The following is a 22,663-nucleotide window of genomic DNA, read 5'->3' as shown; positions in this document are numbered from 1 at the left end:
CCAATAACCCTTTAAATTCTCTGACTTCACTTATCACTTTTCTCATTATTAGTTGAAGTTTAACAGTCTCAGTATTCTATCCCAGCATTAAAGTAAGATATTTTTGGCCCTGTAATTGACCTTATCCGTGCTCAAACAAACATACCACTGTTTTATTAAGCGTGAATGCTCTCAAAAATACTATCACTCTTTGTATGGCCATTGCTGAGATTGCTGTTCATAGAAGCCCACTGTCTTCCTGGATAGTAAAACAAGAGTATTCCCAGGGTTTGCGTCGGTTCTGGTGCTGCTGGGCATCATGGGCTGGATTTGCTGTCAATTTCTTCAGGCCCGCATGGTGCAAAAAATCACCAGGCCCGAGAGCGAACTCTTGGCAATCCTCCTCGAATGAGATTTGCCTCCCAGCATATAAATCCCCCAAATAGGTACATCCTCTGTCCTGCCATGCTCTGAAGGACATGTCATCCTCTACTGGATCTGTTTCAATGCCCAAACTGTAACTTCCCTGTGGAATGAAGCTCGCCTCAGGACTACCTGGGCAAATCGTTGCCAAATTGTTGCTGTCTGCCGAATTATGTATGGGAAGTCCACAGGGAGCACCAGAACGTCCATCAGCAGTTCAAGCAAGTGTTCCACTGCAGTGCTTCCGGACAATAGACATTTTTCCCAGTTATCACCATGGTCCAGCCAGCGGGCCGCATACTAAAGATGTGTGGCGTCGTAATACAAGTACAGCCGTGGGACTTCCAGCCCCCTCCTCGTACCGTTTGATATTTGTTGCCAAGGCCACTCTACCTTGATGCCTCTGCCACAGCAGCTAGATGAGAATGTAGTCTAACTGCTTGAAGACCTGTGATGGGAGGGGGCAAAGGGAGTTTTGCAGCACGTGCAAACAACTGGGCAGGAGAACCATTTTAGCTATGGCCACTGTAGGTGTCGCGTGGGCTCTCATTATCCTAAATGAGACTACTGGATTTCTAGGCAGCAGGATCGATAACGGTGTGGGGTACTGAGTCTGACCCACTTGTAAAGAACTCTGTCACCCTAAATCCGGTTTTTGCTCCGGCTAACTAGTAGTGCCTCATTTCTCCCAGGGGGAAGAAATGATTAGGCAGCCGTGCGCATGACATCTTTGGAACTTCTCGGGGAAGTCGTGGTCACTCAGATCCAAACCAACTCTCTCATTTACAATATGGTCTCATATACAAATGACAAAGACAGTATAAGTTTTATATAATGTTTTAATAAAACAACTGTATTTTAGATAATAAGGCGTGAGCCGCAATAACCAGAACAATACAACATAGTAGGATTGAAATAGTTACCAGGAGAGTAAAACATAAGAACAAAGCTATCATATTGCCTAACAGTTTCTACTCTCCCTCTGCTTGTTCTATTTAGAGCACAGCATGTTAAGCTTCTAGCTTGCCTTTCCGAATCACTGGGGAGACATAAGCCCTCATACCTGAGCAAAGGCCTGTGATCTGGTTCAGCATCTGCAACGAGGCAGTCAGCGTCTAGCTGTGGCTCTCTGGTCGGAATCTCCCTCTTGCATGTATTGGGACAAGGAAGTGATTTTATAACTAACATGTCATCGTGATCACAAAATGTCCCTACGCAGGAATGCCAAATCTAAACTCCTACCACGTCTATCGGCAATGTACCAGACTGTATCCTTGATTGAAGAACAGAGTGAATATGTTATGAAGAACTCCAGTGCTGAAGTAGGCAAAACAGTGTGATATGAATAAAAAACAACACCGTAGAACTGGCTATTTGAAAAATAACAGTACAAAGCCTAATAAAAAGCATTTAGAGCAAAGTGCACAGAGGCTCTAAGCTGTCAGCAAATGAATAAAATACATTCAGGGCAAAGTGCACAAAGGCCTAAAGCCTGAAGCTAATGCGCAAAGTATACGTAAAACTAACCACACTACATAGGAAAATGGCTCCCTGATGCAGATACGCTCCACTTTTTGCCTGATATTGATGCTGACTTGACTGAAGTGTGCTGGGACCCTGCTAAACAGGCACCAGCACCAGTGTTCTTTCACTAAAACTGTAATATTGTTTCCACAATTGGCACACCCCTGGCACACAGAAGTCCCTTGTAAAAGGTACCAGTGGTACCAAGGGCCCTGTGGCCAGGGAAGGTCCCTAGGGGCTGCAGCATATGTTGTGCCACCCTAAGAGACCCCTCATCTAACACATGCACACTGCCATTGTAGATTGTGTGTGTTGGTGGGGAGCAAAGGGCAGAGTTGACATGGCACCCCCTCAGGATGCCATGCACCCAAAATGCTGCCTGTGGCATAGATAAGTCACCCCTCTAGTAGGCCTTAAAGCCCTAAGGCAGGGTGCACTATACCACAGGTGAGGGCATAGCTGCATTGTAAGGAAATGCCTCCTTGGCATGGTTACCCCCTGACTTTTTGCCTTTGCTGATGCTATGTTTTGAATTGAAAGTGTACTGAGGCCTGCTAACCAGGCCCCAGCACCAGTGTTCTTTCCCTAACCTGTACTTTTGATTCCCCAGTTGGCACACCCTGGCATCCAGATAAGTCCCTTGTAAGTGGTACCCCTGGTACCAAGGGCCCTGATGCCAAGGAAGGTCTCTAAGGGCTGCAGCATGTCTTATGCCACCCTGGAGACCCCTCACTCAGCACAGACACACTGCTTGCCAGCTTGTGTGTGCTGGTGAGAACAAAACGAGTAAGTCGACATGGCACTCCCCTCAGGGTGCCATGCCAGCCTCTCACTGCCTATGCAGGTATAGATAAGTCACCCCTCTAGTAGGCCTTACAGCCCTAAGGCAGGGTGCACTATACCATAGGTGAGGGCACCAGTGCATGAGCACTGTGCCCCTACAGTGTCTAAGCAATACCGTAGACATTGTAAGTGCAGGGTAGCCATAAGAGTATATGGTCTGGGAGTCTGTTTTACACGAACTCCACAGCACCATAATGGCTACACTGAAAACTGGGAAGTTTGGTATCAAACTTCTCAGCACAATAAATGCACACTGATGCCAGTGTACATTTTATTTTAAACTACACCCCAGAGGGCCCCTTAGAGGTGCCCCCTGAAACCTTAACCGACTATCTGTGTAGGCTGACTGGTTCCAGCAGCCTGCCACACTAGAGACATGTTGCTGGCCCCATGGGGAGAGTGCCTTTGTCACTCTGAGGCCAGTAACAAAGCCTGCACTGGGTGGAGATGCTAACACCTCCCCCAGGCAGGAGCTGTAACACCTGGCGGTGAGCCTCAAAGGCTCACCCCTTTGTCACAGCACCGCAGGACACTCCAGCTAGTGGAGTTGCCCGCCCCCTCCGGCCACGGCCCCCACTTTTGGCAGCAAGGCCGGAGGAAACAAAGAAAACAACAAGGAGGAGTCACTGGCCAGTCAGGACAAGCCCCTAAGGTGTCCTGAGCTGAGGTGACTCTAACTTTTAGAAATCCTCCATCTTGCAGATGGAGGATTCCCCCAATAGGATTAGGGATGTGACCCCCTCCCCTTGGGAGGAGGCACAAAGAGGGTGTACTCACCCTCGGGGCTAGTAGCCATTGGCTACTAACCCCCCAGACCTAAACACGCCCTTAAATTTAGTATTTAAGAGCTTCCCTGAACCTAAAACTTCAGATTCCTGAAACTACAAGAAGAAGAGGACTGCTGAGCTGAAAAACCCCTGCAGAGGAAGAACAGAAGACACCAACTGCTTTGGCTCCAGACTTACCGGCCTGTCTCCTGCCTTCCAAAGAAACCTGCTCCAGCGACGCTTTCCAAGGGACCAGCGACCTCTGAATCCTCTGAGGACTGCCCTGCTTCGAGAAAGACAAGAAACTCCCGAGGACAGCGGCCCTGCTCAAAAAGAACTGCAACTTTGTTTCAAGTAGCAGATTTAAAGACCCCTACAACTCCCCGCAAGAAGCGTGAGACTTGCAACACTGCACCCGGCGACCCCGACTCGACTGGTGGAGAAACAACGCTTCAGGGAGGACCCTCCGGCGACTCTACGACTGTGAGTAACCAAAGTTGTCCCCCCTGACCCCCCACAGCGACGCCTGCAGAGGGAATCCCGAGGCTCCCCCTGACCGCGACTGCCTGAACTCCATTTCCCGACGGCTGGAAAAGACCCTGCACTCGCAGCGCCCAGCACCTAAAGAAACGGAACTCCTGCGCAGGAGTGACCCCCAGGAGGCCCTCTCCCTTGCCCAGGTGGTGGCTACCCCGAGGAGCCCCCCCCTTGCCTGCCTGCAACACTGAAGAGATCCCTTGATCTCTCATTGAAAACCATTACAAACCCGACGTGTATTTGCACACTGCACCCGGCCGCCCCCGCGCTGCTGAGGGTGTACTTTTTGTGCTGACCTGTGTCCCCCCCCGGTGCCCTACAAAACCCCCCTGGTCTGCCCTCCAAAGACGCGGGTACTTACCTGCTGGCAGACTGGAACCGGGGCACCCCCTTTTCCCCATTGAAGCCTATGTGTTTTGGGCACCTCTTTGACCTTTGCACCTGACCGGCCCTGAGCTGCTGGTGTGATAACTTTGGGGTTGCTCTGAACCCCCAACGGTGGGCTACCTTGGACCCAAACCTGAAACCTGTAAGTGACTTACTTACCTGTTAAAACTAACATTACTTTACCTCCCCCAGGAACTGTGAAAATTGCACTTTTAAAACAGCTTATTGTGTTTTATGTGAAAAGTATACATGCTAATGAAATTATTCAAAGTTCCTAAAGTACTTACCTGCAATACCTTTCAAATGAGATATTACATGTAAAATTTGAACCTGTGGTTCTTAAAATAAACTAAGAAAATATATTTTTCTATAACAAAACCTATTGGCTGGATTTGTCTCTGAGCGTGTGTTACTCATTTATTGCCTGGGTGTATGTACAACAAATGCTTAACACTACTCCTTTGATAAGCCTACTGCTCGACCACACTACCACAAAATAGAGCATTAGTATTATCTCTTTTGCGACTATCTTACCTCTAAGGGGAACCCTTGGACTCTGTGCATGCTATTCCTTACTTTGAAATAGCACATACAGAGCCAACTTCCTACATGCATGAGCAATATTCCCCAACAGTGTCTAAGTCTATTCCTAGACATTGTAAGTACAGTGTGGCTATATTAAGTAGACGGTCTGGGAGTTTGTCAGAAACAAACTCCACAGCTCCATAATGGCTACACTGAATACTGGGAAGTTTGGTATCAAAATTCTCAGAATAATAAACCCACACTGATGCCAGTTTTGGATTTATTAAAAATGCACACAAGGGCATCTTAGAGATGCCCCCTGTATTTTACCCAATCCTTCTGCTGAGAGACGAGTTTCTGACCCCATGGGGTGAGGGCCTTTGTGCCCTCTGAGGCCAGAAACAAAGCCTGCTCTGGGCGGTGGTGCTTCACACCTCCTCCCTGCAGGAACTGTAACACCTAGCAGTTAGCCTCAAAGGCTCAGGCTTCATGTTACAATGCCCCAGGGCACTCCAGCTAGTGGAGATGCCTGCCCCCTGGACACAGCCCATACTTTTGGCGGCAAGTCCAGGGGAGATAATGAGGAAAAACCAGCAGAAGTCACCCACCAGTCAGGACAGCCCCTAAGGTGTCCTGAGCTGAGGTGACCCCTGCCTTTAGAAATCCTCCATCTTGATTTTGGAGGATTCCTCCAATAGGATTAGGGATGTGCCCCCCTCCCCACAGGGAGGAGGCACAAAGAGTGTGTAGCCATCCTCCAGGACAGTAGCCTTTGGCTACTGCCCCCCAGACCTAAACACACCCCTAAATCTAGTACTTAGGGGCACCCCAGAACGCAGGAAATCAGATTCCTGCAACCTGAACTACAAAGAAGGACTGCTGACCTACAAGCCTGCAGAGATGGACGACAACAACTGCTTTGGCCGCAGCCCTACCGGCCTGTCTCCAGAGTCGAAAACCTGCAACCTATGACTCATCCAACAGGGACCAGCGACCTCTAAAGCCTCAGAGGACTGCCCTGACCCCCAGGACCAAGAAACTCCAGTGAGCAGCGGCTCTGCTCAAAAACAGCTACATCTTTGCAACAAAGAAGCAACTTCCAAGGAACTCCCTCTTCCTGCCGGAAGCGTGAGACTTCACACTCTGCACCTGGTGCCCCGGCTCAAGATCCAGAGAACCAACACCACAGGGAGAACTCCCCCGTGACTGCGACCCTGTGAGTAGCGCGAGACGACCCCCCTGGACCCCAACAGCGACACCTTCAGAGAAAATCCAGAGGCTCCCTCTGACCCCGACTGCCTGTAGCAAGGGACCCGACACCTGGACCAAGCACTGCACCCGCAGCCCCCAGGACCTTAAGGAACCGAACCTCCGTGCAGGAGTGACCCCCAGGCGACCCTCTGTATAGCCCAGGTGGTGGCTGTCCCGAGAATCCCCCTCCCTGTGACTGCCTGCACCGCTAGAGTGACCCCCACGTCCCTCCATTGAATCCTACCTAAAACCAGACGCCTGCTTTGCACACTGTACCCGGCCACCCCTGTGCAGCTGAGGGTGTGTTTTGTGTGCCTAATTGTGTCCTTCCCCCCCCCCCCCCAGTGCTCTACAAAACCCCCCTGGTTTGCCCACCGAGGACGCAGGTAGTTACCAGCTGGCAGACTGCAACCAGAGAACCCCTGTTCTCCATATGCGTCTGTGTTTTGGGCATCTATAACTGATCACATAATTGTCTCTGTGAATGTATCAAACTGGGTTAGATCTCTTAGGATAAATTCATCTACCACAGTAATCATTCAATTCTGAAGCTCACTCTTAACATTATTATTATTATTATAATAAAAACCCAAATCTGCAAAAATAATTGGTTCACCAATGATCTCCGGGCACTGAAGCTGCATGGAAGCTGGCCGGAAAGGAAATGTTGAAAATCAGAATATGCCTTAGAGAGTGTTGCTCCCTGCATGCACTGCAGAAGATAAAGGCAAGTCATTGTAAGAGCAAAAAAAAAAAGTAGCCAGTAAAACAACTCCTCAAACTCTTTTTCGAAGATACAGTAAATGGGTAGCCACTTCCCAGCCCCAAGCATCTGATCCCCTGACTTGTAACACTGTTTAGTTTGTAGCTTTATGCTAAAGACATCTTGGAGACATTCGGAAAGTTTACCTAGTAATGTATTCCGCCAATTGCTTAGCATCGACTTTGTGATTTGTAACTCACATTTTCTGCCTTTCTATTTGCTGACTTTGTTTTACAACAGGTTCAGTTCAACTCCCCAAAGGAGCAAAGCCTTTTCATACTACCGGTCCTTGTACACTTCCACAAGTGCTCCTTTTGGTAAACAGGCCTGTAGATCTTGTTCTTATGTTGTCACATTTGCTGTGCATTCAAAGACAGATATCAAATATCAGGCTCTGTCTCCCAAAGGAGCTTGATGTTTACTTTTCTTCCTCGGACTTCAAGGTAAGAGGATTTCTGATGGATACAACTACCTGTAGATTCCTCACCTTATGAATTCGTCCCTGCGTCAGCATCCGATGGAAAGTCTTCTTCCTAGCTGTCGACGAGGACGTCAACATGCCAATAAGAGGTCCTCGTCGGCATACTGACGTCAGTTTTCCTTTTTTCCGTGCCTTCGACGCCAATGTTTTTTCTTCCTGGCTTGTTGATAACTGTAGCGCTTTTTGGTGGTTACAATGTCTCCTCCAAAAAAGTCAGGTTTCAAGCCGTGTAGAGAATGCGGGGGTCGGATGTCAGTGACCGACCCCCATTTGGATTGTGTTTGGTGCCTTAGTTCAGAGCATGATGTGGAAGGATGCTCTTCGTGCCAGAGCATGAATCCAAAGGCTCTGAAAGAGCGTGAGGCAAAGCTTTTCCTAGCAAAAGCGAAGAGGAAGGGCCATAAAAAGGATTCCTCCCATGCTTCACCCAAGAAGCATAAGAAGCGGCGTCATCATGACTCTCTGCGCCGTCATGACTCTCTGTGCCGTTCGGAATGGAGCCGATCGAGGTCGAGGTCTCTGTCTTCTCGATGGCAGAAGACATGGGAGATGAGCCCTACTGTGACGTCTCAGCCCGGGAGTCCGGAGTTGTCGCCGGCGCCATCTGTCTTTGAGGTCGTTCATTGTAGCCCTCAATTTTCGCCGGCGTAGAGGGAGCCTGATGTACAGCAGACCTCTGCTCAACAATACCCGGCTTTCCCGGCTCCAGGGGTGGATCCAGCTGCATTTTTTTATGCAATGTATGCCGTGTTTCAATCCATGGCCCCTGCTGGTGCACCGGCGGGTCCCACGGGGCCATTGGCGTTTGATTTGGGCTCTCCGGTGCCGTACAAGGCGGCTCCATTCATGCCCTTTTGCCCTACGGAGACTGGCGGTTCGGCGCCGAGGGTATCCCCTCGCAGGAGTTCACCACTCGTGACGGTGGATCCACCATCACGTCAGCCAACTCCATCACTGCGCCATCCAACGTCAATGACGTCTCCTTCCAGACCGGCTCCATCGCCTTCCTGCCAACCGACTCCGCGGAGGTCCTCGTTCGACTCCGTGTCGGCACCGGTGCCGGGTGAGACTTGGAGTCTTCCATCTCTTCCTGGGCCTTTTCGAGGTTCGAAATCGTCGGCGTCGATGGACTCTTTATCGACGCCGGCCCTAGAGACACATCTTCGATCTCGTAGGAAGGCATTAAGACTTTTGGAGGAGGAGGAATATAGACAGCTGGAGGAAGGAGAGATTGAGCCTTCGGATGAGTTCCAGGGTCTAGCCACTGCAAGTGGTCAGGATACTTCCCCGGAGTGGGACATTGCGTCTCCGGGGGAGTTTACAGAAGAGGCCGCTTCCTTCCATACAGTGGTAAGGAAGGCAGCAGAGTTCCTGGACTTGCTTTTGTCTGTGGCGGAGGTGAAGACTAACCTGCTCACAGATGCACTGCATCCCTCTTCGTCCAGTGCTGACCCTTTGCTGCCTTTCAATGAGGCTTTAACGGAGCCTATATTAGACTTATGGAAGAAGCCAGTAACAACTCCTGCAGTGAACAGGGCAGTGGCGAGGAGACATAGGGGCGCACCAGGAGATCTGTTTTTTCTATCACGACACCCAACTCTGGAAAGCTTAGTAGTCCAGGCGTCATGTTCCGCGAAGTCTGCTCCTGGGACATTCACTGGAGTCCCAACTGATAGGGAGTCCAAGAGGATGGAGCAGTCTTCGAAGAAGATCTTTTCATCATGCAGTATGGTGCTTAAGGCTACTAATTCTACCTGTGTGCTGGGCAGATACGTCCACGCCCTTAAGGACTCCACTAAAGAAATGGCAAAGGATCAGCCACAGGAGATGCAAAAGTTGTTTGGATCCCTTTTTATGGATGCGCAGGCGGCTGCTCAACAAATTATACAATCTGGCCTGGACACTTCGGATTCAATAGCCAGGGCCATGGGAACATCTGTGGCTACTAGGAGGCATGCCTGGTTAAGGTCCCCTGGTTTTTCTTCCGATGTTCAATCCACTTTAATGGATCTACCATTTGATTGGGGAAAAGCTATTTGGGGACAAGGCGGACTCTGCCCTTGAACGGTTTAAGGACTGTCGGGCCACAGCTAACTCCTTGGGCTTACAGACCTCTGCTACAACATCTTATAGACCTTTTCGCAGGTTTCAGGGGTTTACTCGAGGCTCTGCCTTTCGGAGGTCGCAGTCCTTCGCCCAGCAGCCTGCCAATCCGCCCTATTGTGCCTTTAGAGGGCGGGGTAGGAGTAGAGCTAGAGGGCCAGCCCAGCAGCTGTCATCTTCGTCATCCTCCTCTGGTGGACAACAGCAGAAGCAGCCCTAGTTTTCCCACTTTATCATCCATACTTCTCCTGTAGGGGGAAGATTGAGTCTTTTTCTACAGAAATGGAAGTTGATTACAACAGACTCGTGGGTGCTAAGAATTGTGGAAAAAGGTTATGCTCTCCCCTTTCAGGAGTTCCCTCCTCACTTTCCTCCACGTCCCTCTTTTTGTTCAGAAGACCATCTTCTGTTGCAACAGGAGGTTGTAACCATGTTGGCAAAGGGTCAGGGGTGTTCAAGATATTTCCTGATTCCCAATGTGAACGGTCGTTTAAAGCCGATCCTAGACTTGAGGATTTTGAATTTGTTCCTCAAGCAGGAAAAAATTCAAAATGCTGACCCTAGGGCAGGTGCTATTGGCGTTGAACAAAGGAGACTGGATGGTGTCTGTCGACTTGCAGGATGCGTACTTTCATGCTCCGATACTCAAGTCGTACAGGAAGTATCTCCGGTTTGTGGTCGGAACGCAGCACTACCAGTTTACTGTCCTTCCGTTTGGACTTACTTCAGCACCTTGGGTTTTTACGAAGGTGATGGCGGTTGTTGCAGCACATCTCAGAAGGAGGGAAGTAGTGGTTTTTCCCTACCTGGACGATTGGTCGATCAAAGCCAAGTCTCCAGAGCTTGTGTTGTCTCATCTGCGAATGACAACCCAATTGTTGTTCGATCTGGGTTTTTCTGTAAATGTGCCCAAATCTCACCTGGAGCCCTCTCAACGCCTCCTAGGGGCAGTACTGGACACAACAATGTTTCGGGCCTACCCCCGCCTCAGCGGGTTCGGGACATTCAGGCGCTGATTCCGTTGTTTCAAGTTGGAGCGGCAGTTCCAGTCCTCAAAGTCTTGCGCCTGCTAGGTCTGTTTGATTCTTGCATTCTGTTGGTCACTCACGCTCACTGGCATATGGGGGCTCTTCAGTGGTGCCTCCGCAGGCAGTGGTTCCAGCACAAAGGAGATCTCAGGGATTCAATAAAGATTTCCAAGGATGCTGTAGCGGATCTTCATTAGTGGACGGCAACCTTTCCCAAGGAAAACCGTTTTCACTGCCACCTCCGGTGGCCACAGTGATATCGGATGCTTCCTCTCTAGGGTGGGGAGCTCATCTGGGGGACCTGGAGATCAAGGGTCATTGGTTTCCAGCGGAACAGATGTTGCATATCAATCTGCTGGAATTGCGGGCGGTACGTTTGGCGCTCAAGGCCTATCTCCCTTCCCTTCGCGGTCGGTCAGTTCAAATCTTAACAGACAACACTACCGCAATGTGGTATATAAACAAGCAGGGAGGAGTAGGGTCGTACCTTCTCTGCAGAGAAGCCCTACGACTCTGGTCCTGGGCTCAGGACCATCAGATTTGCTTAATAGCAAATCATTTGGCCGGAGTACTGAATGTACGTGCGGACGGTCTCAGTCGTCACTTCTCGATAGATCACGAGTGGCGTCTCCATCCAGACCTGGTCCTCCACATCTTCGGGATGTGGGGTACTCCTCAGGTGGATTTATTTGCCACTCGAGAGAATGCGCATTGCCCGTTGTTCTGCAGCCTCCAGTGTCCGTTGCAAGGAGCATTGGGGGATGCGTTTCAGATGTCCTGGAGCGGCCAGTTGCTTTATGCGTTTCCCCCCCATACCCTTGATTCCTCGGGTTCTGAGGAAGGTTCGTCAAGACCGGGCCCAAGTCATCTTGGTGGCACCGGACTGGCCGAGAAGCGTATGGTATGCAGACCTGCTTCAACTCTCTGTGCCCTCCGCTCCATCTCCCGCTCGGGGCAGACCTCCTCTCACAGTCGCAGGGGCAGGTTCTACACCCCCACCTCCAGAGCCTGCACCTTCATGCCTGGAGATTAAACGGGGCAACCCGAGTTCATTTTCTCTCCCCCCGGATGTAGTGGATGTTATTCTATCGTCCAGGCAACACTCCACTAAATCCATTTATGCTGGCAGGTGGGCAAAATTTGTGGCTTGGTGTGGGGAGAATCAAAAAGATCCCTTGAAGGCCCACCTTTCTGATATTCTTTTGTTTGCTCTTAGTTTAGCAAAGAAAGGCTGTACGGTAGCTACGGTTAAAGGTTATTTGGCGGTTCTGTCGGCTTTTCTTTGCCTTCCGGACCAACCTTCTTTGTTTAAATCTCCAATTGTAAATAGATTTATTAAAGGTTTAGTGAATAAGTTTCCTCCCATGCCCTTTCACATGCCTCAGTGGGACTTGAATCTGGTATTAACTTTTTTGATGGGGCCGCCTTTCGAGCCCATGCATTCATGTCCGTTGAGATATTTGGTCTTAAAGACTGTTTTCTTAATTGCAATCACATCTGCTAGGAGGGTTGGGGAGCTTCAAGCCCTGTCTGTTAAACCTCCTTTTACCATGTTTTTCCCTGAGAAAGTGGTGCTGAAAACCAGGGTGGCTTTTCTGCCAAAAGTTGTCACTCCTTTTCATATAGGGCAGTCTATTACCCTTCCCTCGTTCTCCCCTCCTCCCCACCCTTCTAAAGATGAAGAGAGGCTCCATAGGCTGGACCCTAAGAGGGCGCTGAGTTTCTACCTGGAGAGGACTAAAGACTTTCGTTTGGATGATCAGCTGTTCGTAGGGTATGTTGGACAGCGAAAGGGCAGAGCGGTCCAGAAACGAACACTCTCCAGGTGGGTCATCTTGGGTATAAAAATGTGTTACTCTCTGGCGAAGAAAGTCCCTCCTGAAGGTATCAGGGCCCATTCTACTAGGGCTAAGTCTGCTTCCTCGGCCCTAGCGAGAGGAGTTCCGTTAGTAGATATATGCAAAGCGGCAACTTGGGCGTCCCTCCATACCTTCGTAAAACATTATTTTTTGGACTCTGAAGTGAGGAGGGACGGTCATTTTTGCCCGTCCAGTGTTGCAAGATTTCTTGGTGTAATCAGGCGGGTACCCACCACCGAGTGCGGTACTGCTTTGGGACTCTATTCATAAGGTGAGGAATCCACAGGTAGTTGTATCCATCAGAAGAACAAGTTACTTACCTACGGTAACGCTTTTTCTGGTGGATAAACTAGCTACCTGTGGATTCCTTACGGTCCCTCCCGCCTCCCCGTTGCCTGCCTCATTTCACAGTTCTCTTGCAGTGGTTGATTTTTGCTTATCTGAGGATATGTTTATTTGTGTGTATATGTGTGTGTGTGTGTATATATATATATATATATATATATATATATATATATATATATATATGTATTTTTATGTAAATATATGGGTTCAATGGACAGTGTTATTGTGTGTGTGTGTATATATATATCTTTCTTTACGGTTTTTGATGGGTCGGTTCTCATCTGTTCGCCTCAAAGGCACGTAAAAAATGAGGTGAAACTGACGTCAGTACACCGACGAGGACCTCTTATTGGCACGTTGACGTCAGACGGAGTCACGTGAAGCCGTGCCATTATGACGTCCTCATCAACGTGGACAGCTAGGAAGAAGACTTTCCGTCGGATGCTGACGCAGGGACGAATTCATAAGGTGAGGAATCCACAGGTAGCTAGTGTATCCACCAGAAAAAGCGTTACCGAAGGTAAGTAACTTGTTCTTATGTGACAATCTTGCTGGACACTGGGGATTGCATTCAAATTAATTGCAAGTATTTCAGATTCCACCAGAAAGCACAAATAAAGCCTATTTTTGGTTAATTCTGAGGTGTGTTGGAAACAAATACTTTAATATAATCTAAACAAATCAGTACACTAGGCAATGGCATTTCCACACATTATTGTGAGTGCTGTATTGTTTGATTAGTAAAACTGTATGTCTTGGCAAATGTAATGGTAATTTTTATTGAAATTGTGGTGTCTGTAATGACACTGTTATCTCACCATGTATACTCCACTCTACACCACTGAATGCCACTGCACTCTGTGGCTTCCCTCTACTCTACCCTGCACCACTCTACTATTTGCCAGTGCACTTTACGCCACTCTACTGTACACCGTTGCACTCTGTGACTGCACTCTATCCACTCCAGTCTAGATCACTCTACTCTGCACAACTCCACTCTGCACTACTCCACTGTGCGCCACTTTGCCATACTTTGACATCTGTGCCAATGCACTCTATGCAAATGCACTCTGTGTACCACTCAACTCTATGCCCCTGCACACTCTGCCAATCCACTGAATGCCATTCTAATCTACTCTGCATCACTGCACTCTATGCCACTGCACTCTACACTGCTTTAATCTACGACACTCTACTCTGCCACTACACTCTACACTGCACCACTACACACTAAGCCATTTCTGCCTACTTTAAGTCCGTCTACGCTACGCCACTGCACTCCACAACACTCTGCTTCACTCTGCGCAACCCCACTCTATGCCACTACACTGTACATCACTCTGCTCTAAATCACTGCACTGTACGCCACTTCACTGCACTCTATGCAACTGCATTCCAGGTCACTGCACTCTACCCCACTGCACTCTGCTCTGCAGCACTGTACTTCACGCCACTGCTCTCTACACCACTGCACTCTACATCACTATGTACCACTGCACTCTACAACACTCTACTCTGCAACACTGCACCCTCTGCCACTGAACTCTGCACCACTCTGATCGGCACATCTGCACTCTATACCAGTGCAATACCTACACCAGTCTACTCTCCTCACTCCATTCTGTGGCACTGCACTCTACGCCACTCCAGTCTACACCACTGTGTGCCTCTGCTTTCTCTGCCACTCTATGCCACTCTGCTCTACTTTGCACCACTGTACTCTGCCATTGTACTCTGTGTGACTCCACCTAATGTCACTCCACTCTGCACCACTCCACTGAACTCTGTTATGCACCCCTCTATGCCACTGAATTCTAAGATGCTACATTGTACGCCAATTAATTCTAAGCCACTGCCCTCTATGCCACTATACTCTGCAACACACTATGCCAGAGCACTCTACACCAGTCCCTTCTACTTTACGCCACCCCGTGCCCCTGCACTGTATTCTGCACCACTCTACTCCATGCCACTGCACTCTACACCATTGCACTCTACTCTGCACCATTGTACTTCATGCCACTGCACTCTACGCCACTCTAGTCTGCACTACTGCATTCTTTGCCAATATATTCTATTTCACTCTGTGCCACTATACTCTACCACCACTCTACTCTGCACCACTCTGTGCCACTCTACTCTGCTGTGCACCACTGCACTCATCGCCACTATACTTTACTATGTAACACTCAAAGCTATGCCACTGCATTCTATGCTGCTGCATTGTATGCCACTAAATTCTGTGCTACTGCATGGTATGCCAGTTTACTCTGAAACACTTTCAGTCCCCTCTACGAAAGTCCTCTTTAGTCTACACCACTCCACTTTACACCACTCTACGTAACTCCACTCTTTGCCACTCCAGTGCACGACACTCAGCGCCACTCCTCTCTGTGATACTGCTCTACTCCACTCTAAGACACTTTACTTCACAGTTCACCGTTTTACTCTACAACACTCCAGACCACTCTCCTATATGCCCCTAACTTTTAGCCATGATGAACAGCCACGCTGATGTACAACATGGCTAAAACACACTGGCAAAGGCAATAGTTTTTGCATAAGCGAGACCAATTGGCTTTGCCAGTGCTTGTTTTTAATGAGCAACCCCAAAGTTACCACACCAGCAGCTCAGGGCCGGTCAGGTGCAGAGGTCAAAGAGGTGCCCAAAACACATAGGCTATAATGGAGAGAAGGGGGTGCCCCGGTTCCAGTCTGCCAGCAGGTAAGTACCCGCGTCTTCGGAGGGCAGACCAGGGGGGGTTTGTAGGGCACCGGGGGGGACACAAGTCAGCACAAAAAGTACACCCTCAGCAGCGCGGGGGCGGCCGGGTGCAGTGTGCAAACACGCGTCGGGTTTACAATGGTTTTCAATGAGAGATCAAGGGATCTCTTCAGCGTTGCAGGCAGGCAAGGGGGGGGATCCTCGGGGTAGCCACCACCTGGGCAAGGGAGAGGGCCTCCTGGGGGTCACTCCTGCACAGGAGTTCCGTTCCTTTAGGTGCTGGGGGCTGCGGGTGCAGGGTCTTTTCCAGCCGTCGGGAAATGGAGTTCAGGCAGTCGCGGTCAGGGGGAGCCTCGGGATTCCCTCTGCAGGCGTCGCTGTGGGGGCTCAGGGGGGACAACTTTGGTTACTCACGGACTCGGAGTCGCCGGAGGGTCCTCCCTGAGGTGTTGGTTCTCCACCAGTCGAGTCGGGGTCGCCGGGTGCAGTGTTGCAAGTCTCACGCTTCTTGCGGGGAGTTGCAGGGGTCTTTAAATCTGCTCCTTTGAAACAAAGTTGCAGTTCTTTTGGAGCAGTGCCGCTGTCCTCGGGAGTTTCTTGTCTTTCTTGAAGCAGGGCAGTCCTCAGAGGATTCAGAGGTCGCTGGTCCCTTGGAAAGCGTTGCTGGAGCAGGTTTCTTTGGAAGGCAGGAGACAGGCCGGTAAGTCTGGGGCCAAAGCAGTTGGTGTCTTCTGTTCTTCCTCTGCAGGGGTTTTTCAGCTCAGCAGTCTTCTTCTTCTTGTAGTTTCAGGAATCTCAATTCTTAGGTTCAGGGGAGCCCTTAAATACTAAATTTAAGGGCGTGTTTAGGTCTGGGGGGTTAGTAGCCAATGGCTACTAGCCCTGAGGGTGGGTACGCCCTCTTTGTGCCTCCTCCCAAGGGGAGGGGGTCACATTCCTATCCCTATTGGGGGAATCCTCCTTCTACAAGATGGAGGATTTCTAAAAGTCAGAGTCACCTCAGCTCAGGACACCTTAGGGGCTGTCCTGACTGGCCAGTGACTCCTCCTTGTTTTTCTCATTATCTCTCCTGGACTTGCCGCCAAAAGTGGGGGCTGGGTCCAGGAGGCGGGCATCTCCACTAGCTGGAGTGCCCTGGGGCATTGTAACACGAAGCTTGAGCCTTTGAAGCTCACTGCTAGGTGTTACAGTTCCTGCAGGGGGGAGGTGTGAAGCACCTCCACCCAGAGCAGGCTTTGTTTCTGTCCTCAGAGAACACAAAGGCTCTCGCCGCATGAGGTCAGAAACTCGTCTCTCAGCAGCAGGCTGGCACAGACCAGTCAGTCCTGCACTGAACAATTGGGTAACATACAGGGGGAATCTCGAAGAGGCCCTCTGTGTGCATTTTTTAATAAATCCAACACTGGCATCAGTGTGGGTTTATTATTCTGAGAAGTTTGATATTAAACTTCCCAGTATTCAGTGTAGCCATTATGGAGCTGTGGAGTTCGTTTTTGACAGACTCCCAGCCCATATACTCTTATGGCTACCCTGCACTTACAATGTCTAAGGTTTTGCTTAGACACTGTAGGGGCATAGTGCTCATGCACCTATGCCCTCACCTGTGGTATAGTGCACCCTGCCTTAGGGCTGTAAGGCCTACTAGAGGGGTGACTTACCTATGCCACAGGCAGTGGGAGGTTGGCATGGCACCCTGAGGGGAGTGCCATGTCGATTTAGTCATTTTCTCCCCACCAGCACACACAAGCTGGCAAGTAGTGTGTCTGTGCTGAGTGAGGGGTCCCTAGGGTGGCATAAGTCATGCTGCAGCCCTTAGAGACCTTCCCTGGCATCAGGGCCCTTGGTACCAGGGGTACCAGTTACAAGGGACTTACCTGGGTGCCAGGGTTGTGCCAATTGTGGAGACAATGCTACATTTTAGGTGAAAGAACACTGGTGCTGGGGCCTGGTTAGCAGGGTCCCAGCACACTTCTCAGTCAAGTCAGCATCAGTATCAGGCAAAAAGTGGAGGGTAACTGCAACAGGGAGCCATTTCTTTACAAACGTATTTTCTGTCCTTAAGCGTCATTTAAAAACACCTTTTTAGGTCTTGCCTCAGTCATTGCATGTGCTGTCGGAGGTGAGACATTTTAATTTACAAACTTAGAGCTCACCCATTGCTTACTATTGGTTGGCTTCATTCTCAATTTCATTATCTTCCTTCAATTTGGTCAGTGCTTGCTGGCTTCACTTACATGTTTAGTTTGTTAGTCCTTCCCCTAGAACATGGTGCAAGTAGTTGTATCCATTTACTGCTCGTACTTTTCAGGCTACTTTTTTCCCTTTTGAATGAAGCACTCCATAAGAGTGCATGTGTTTGCAGGTGGTCTCTGTGTTTATTAGGTTTTTACTGCAAAAGGGGCGGGTCTACGGGCATGACTGAACGGGAGTGCTCAGCATTCCCACTCAGTGCGCATGTATATTTGGCCGGCTGTCTTGGGCTCCCACTCTGCCTCGGAGCGCCCAGCCAGGGAGCTCTGTCCAATCCTACCGCTGCTTTCATGCTGCTAGCAGCATGAAAGCAGCGGTAGGATTGGACGCAGGGCAGGCCGGGACCCTGAGCCTGTCCCTGCAGATGAGGAGTGGTTAGGAGGTGGTGCAGCGAAACGGGTACGTAAAAAAAAATAATAAACTTTGGTTGCACTCCCTCCTCACCCTCGCTGCGCCTTCTACCATCCACGAGCCGTGACTGCACTAGACCTTTACAGCTAATTTACAAATTTGATGTAAACTTAACGCTGCCTCTGTTCCCTTTTAAGCCACCAGCCCAGCCATGCAGTTTGTCCTTCATTCATCCTGTGCTATTTCTTTTACAAATTAGAATAATTGGTTTCACAATTTCTTATGTGCCTGTGTTATGTACACTCTTAAGTGTTGCACTTTTCCTTCTCTACTTTTGCACTCGCTCTTCCTGGTGTTGCTCTCAGTTCTGTTTGTTCCCCACTCACCTTAGTGGTCCAGCTTTTTCATTGCTTTCCAACTCTGGGTTATAGTGTTAGCTTTTATGTTGGTTCTTTCTTGTTTTCGCTTACTGCCACAGAAGCTCACACAACAAGTTCCAAGGACCAGACAGGCCTTTTATTCCACTGGGCATTTCTTGGTGGACTGGGGTCCTTGGAGGCCAGTTTTGAAAGTCCACGGCTTCTGGTGGAGCCTGTCACTATCCCCAGTTCTCCAGGAAGGTAGAGAGAAAGATCAAAGAGAGAGAATGGATGGATGGAAAGAAGGAGATAGCACAAGAATAAGTAAGCAGTACTGGTATTAACATATTTGTCAGGGCTGCCTTTGCTTCCCCAGTTCGGTCTTGCAAGTTCCTTTACCTTTACATGTTTATCCCCGCAATCCAATTTCTTTCTCTCATCCACACAACACTTTGCTTTCTTACCCCACCCACCCTCTGCTCTTCTGTTTAGCCATATCATTTCTGCAGAAGTACAAGAACAAATACTTTTCTCTGTTACAAGACACTGCTCCTTTACAATTACCAATTAAAGCCTTGTATTACTAATGCACGTATGCTCATAACACCTTTCACTTTGCAGCACATTATTAAGTTGTAAATGTAAACGGCACAGGAGTTTGTGCACAGGTATTTATATTATTTCACATCTGTTTTGCCTTTTTTCAATTTGTTACTGTGAAGTTAACACCCAAATTACGGAGGGTACAATACAGTACATCAATGTTGCATGAGGTGCAGCAAATCAAAGATGAGGCAGTATGTGTAATAAGCAGTGGACGAGCTTGCAATCTCTTCTTATTCATGGTTTACTCCTGTGAAACTAACACTCACATGTGCATTTACGTCACCCCTTTCCTGCTATTTTATTCTTTTCAAGGCAACTGCTACATTTGCTTTTGCTTTGTTCTATTTTATTTAGGTGTTCTTTTTAGACTTCTGAAATAGTGAATGCTTTTATGTTACATGTATGTAGCTGCCACTAACGTGCATTTTATTAAACCAGATTTACACATTTACATGCAGTCATAAAGATCTTAGCAATTACAAACCCAGCTCACTCCTACCATTCCTAGGCAAAGTCCTGGAAAAGAGATCAACCAGCAGCTCTCCACCCATCTTGAGGAGCACCATCTCCTGGACTTCAGCCAATCAGGTTTCCACAGCACAGAGACTGTCCTCTTAACAGCAGCAGATGAAATCCGCATAATCATGGACAGAGGAGGAACCGTCCTGCTCGACCTCTATGCATCGTTCAACATTGTCTCCTACTGCACCCTCATCACCAGACTTCAGGAGCCCAAGGACTCGTCCTCAGTTGGAATTCCTCCTTCCTCTCTAACAGGACACAACAAGCCAGACTCTCCACTTTCACCTGCGAACCCAAGAAACTCATCTCTGGAATCCTCCAGAGCTCCTCCCTCAGCGCGACACTGTTCAACATTTACGTGGTGTTAGAAATGGGTTCTCTAGTTGGCAGAGGTATTCACCTTTGTCCAAATAGGGGCCACAATACTAGTCAGGGCAAATCACACACAATACAAATCATCCTGTGCCCACCCTCCGGTAGCTTGGCACTGAGCATTCTGGCTTAACTTAGAAGGCAATGAGTGAAGTATTTGTGCAACAAATCATACAGTAACAGAGTGAAAACACCACAAAAATACATCACACAGCTTTAGAAAAATGATATTTATCTAGTTAAATTAAGGTAAAAAACAATAAAGATTCAATAAGTGCACTTTTGCAAGAATAAAGAGTCTTAAATCTTAGAAATCAACAGTTGTCTCTTGGTTTCACAAAGTACCTGGTTTGCGTAAAAAATAACATGCACAGAGACCGCAGAGGAGGAGATGCGTGGAAAAATAGGGTGTGCGTCGGATTTTCCAACTCGGCACAGATGATGCGTTGTTTCTTTCCACACTGCACAGGGCCTTGCATCGATTTTGGGCGCACACTCTTGGTTCCTCACTGCGATGCGGGAATCTTTTTGACGCCCAGGGATGATGCGTGGAAATCCTGGGCATTCAGTACAAACTCACAGGCCTTTCTTCTGTTGCACGTCAGGCGCTGCGTTGATTCTTCACTTGGGAAGTCAGGCTGCGTCGTCCTGGTTCGGCTGTGCGTCGATCCGGTAGGGCTGTGTGTCGAGTTTCCGGCTGCAAGGCAGGCACTGCGTCGATACTTCACTCCGGAAGTCGGGCTGTGTCGTTCCAGCTCGGCTGTGCGGTGATTTCTCGGTCGCAAAACGGCTGTGTGTCATTTCCGGCAGGCTGTGCGGTGATTTTCTGGGCACAAGGAGTTTCTTGATGTGAAGTCTTTTTGGCCCTGAGACTTCAGAAAACAGGAGATGAGCGCAATCCACGCCCTTGGAGAGGACTTATCAGCAAAGTCAGAGGGCAGCAGGGCAGCAGTCCTTCTCAGCAAAGCAGCCCAGATGAGTCCTTTGGGCAACCAGGCAGTTCCTCTTGACAGGTTGCAGGTTCAGGTCCAGAAGTGTCTGATTTGCTGGGGCCAGGGACCCAGTTTATATACCCAAAAATACCTTAAAAGTGGGGGAGACTTCCAAGAGTGGTTTTGAAGTGCACAAGATCCCCTTTCAGTACAGGTCTGTCTGCCAGGGTCCCAGTAGGGGGTTTGGCAGTCCATTGTGTGAGTGCAGGCCACTAGCCTTTGAAATGTAAGTGGCCTCCACCCTTCCAGCCCAGGAAGACCCATTCAGTATATAGATGAGTGCAGTTGTGACGGAGTATCCTGTGTTTGTGGTTGTCTGGGTGAAATGCACAAGAAAGCTGTCAACCAGCCTAGCCTAGATGTTGATTGGAGACAAGCTGTAAGGCACAGATGGATTTTAAGTGCAGAGAAATGCTCACTTTCTAAAAGTGCCATTTCTAAAATAGTAATATAAAACCCAACCTCACCAATAGGCAGGATTTTCTATTACCATTCCAGCCATACTAAATATGACCTGGTTACCCCTTTCTGATTAGAATCTACCACTAAAACAGTATATAAGGGTACCCATAATGATATTCTATGAAAGGACCTGTCCTCACAGCAGTGGAAAACGAATTTAGGAGTTTTCCACTACCAAGACGGATAAAACACACATGTACCTGTCCTGCCGTTTACCTACATAGCACCCTGCCCTATGGGTTACCTAGGGCCTACCTTAGGGGTGACTTATATGTAGAAAAAGGAGAGTTTAAAGCTTGGCAAATACTGTTAAATGCCAAGTCGAAGTGGCAGTGAAACTGCACACAGGCCTTGCAATGGCAGGCCTGAGACATGGTTAAGGGGCTACTTATTTGGGTGGCACAATCAGTGCTGCAGGCCCGCTAGTAGCATTCAATTTACAGGCCCTGGGCACATGTAGTGCACTTTACTAGGGACGTACAAGTAAATCAAATATGCTAAATGGGAAAGAACCAAAGTTACCATATTTAAGGGAGCGAGCATACGCACTTTAGCACTGGTTAGAAGTGGCAAAGTGCACAGAGTCCTAAAACCATTAAAAACAGTGTCTGAAAAGTGGAGGGAGGCAGGCAAAAAGTTGGGGGATGACCCTAAGGCTATCCTGTCTAACACGTGGCATCCCTCGCCTTCATCATTAGAACCCACAACGTCAACATCTCCTACGCCACTGACACTCAGCTCATCCTCTCCTGCACCAACAAGAACACTACCACCAGGAACAATTTCACAGCCAGCATTACCGACGTGCAAACTGGATGCATGAGTACTGCCTGAGACTAAACATAGGTAAAACAGCGGTCCTGGGACTCCACCTGTTGGCCACCCGACTTGGTCCCACGCCTACACCTGCGCCCCATGCTAGAAACCTTGACGTCAACCTTAGAGACAAGCTCCCAATGAACTTACAAGTTAACTCTGTGATATCTTGTTGCCACATCTTCTGAATGCTTTGCAAAATCTTCAGATGGCTTCCCACGTACACCAGACGCAGATCACCCAAGCCCTCATCACCAGAAGACATGGCTACGGCAGCACACTATGTGTTGGCATTTCCAGCCACCTCACTCAAAGACTCAAACCATTCTGAACACCACTGCCAGACTCATCATAGATATCCCCAGAAGATCACCTATCATGCCCTATCTCGCG

At 49.0% G+C, this 22,663-nt stretch overlaps 1 protein-coding gene across 1 annotated transcript in view; it reads left to right on the top strand.

The window, feature by feature from the left end:
* TTC38 (tetratricopeptide repeat domain 38) overlaps positions 1-22,663 on the top strand; it is a 309,404-nt gene that overhangs the window by 126,692 nt on the left and 160,049 nt on the right. The window lies entirely within an intron of this gene.

Source organism: Pleurodeles waltl, chromosome 4_1, assembly GCF_031143425.1.
Source record: "Pleurodeles waltl isolate 20211129_DDA chromosome 4_1, aPleWal1.hap1.20221129, whole genome shotgun sequence".
NCBI classification, from domain to species: domain Eukaryota; kingdom Metazoa; phylum Chordata; class Amphibia; order Caudata; family Salamandridae; genus Pleurodeles; species Pleurodeles waltl.
This window is presented reverse-complemented; position numbering and strand designations above follow the sequence as displayed.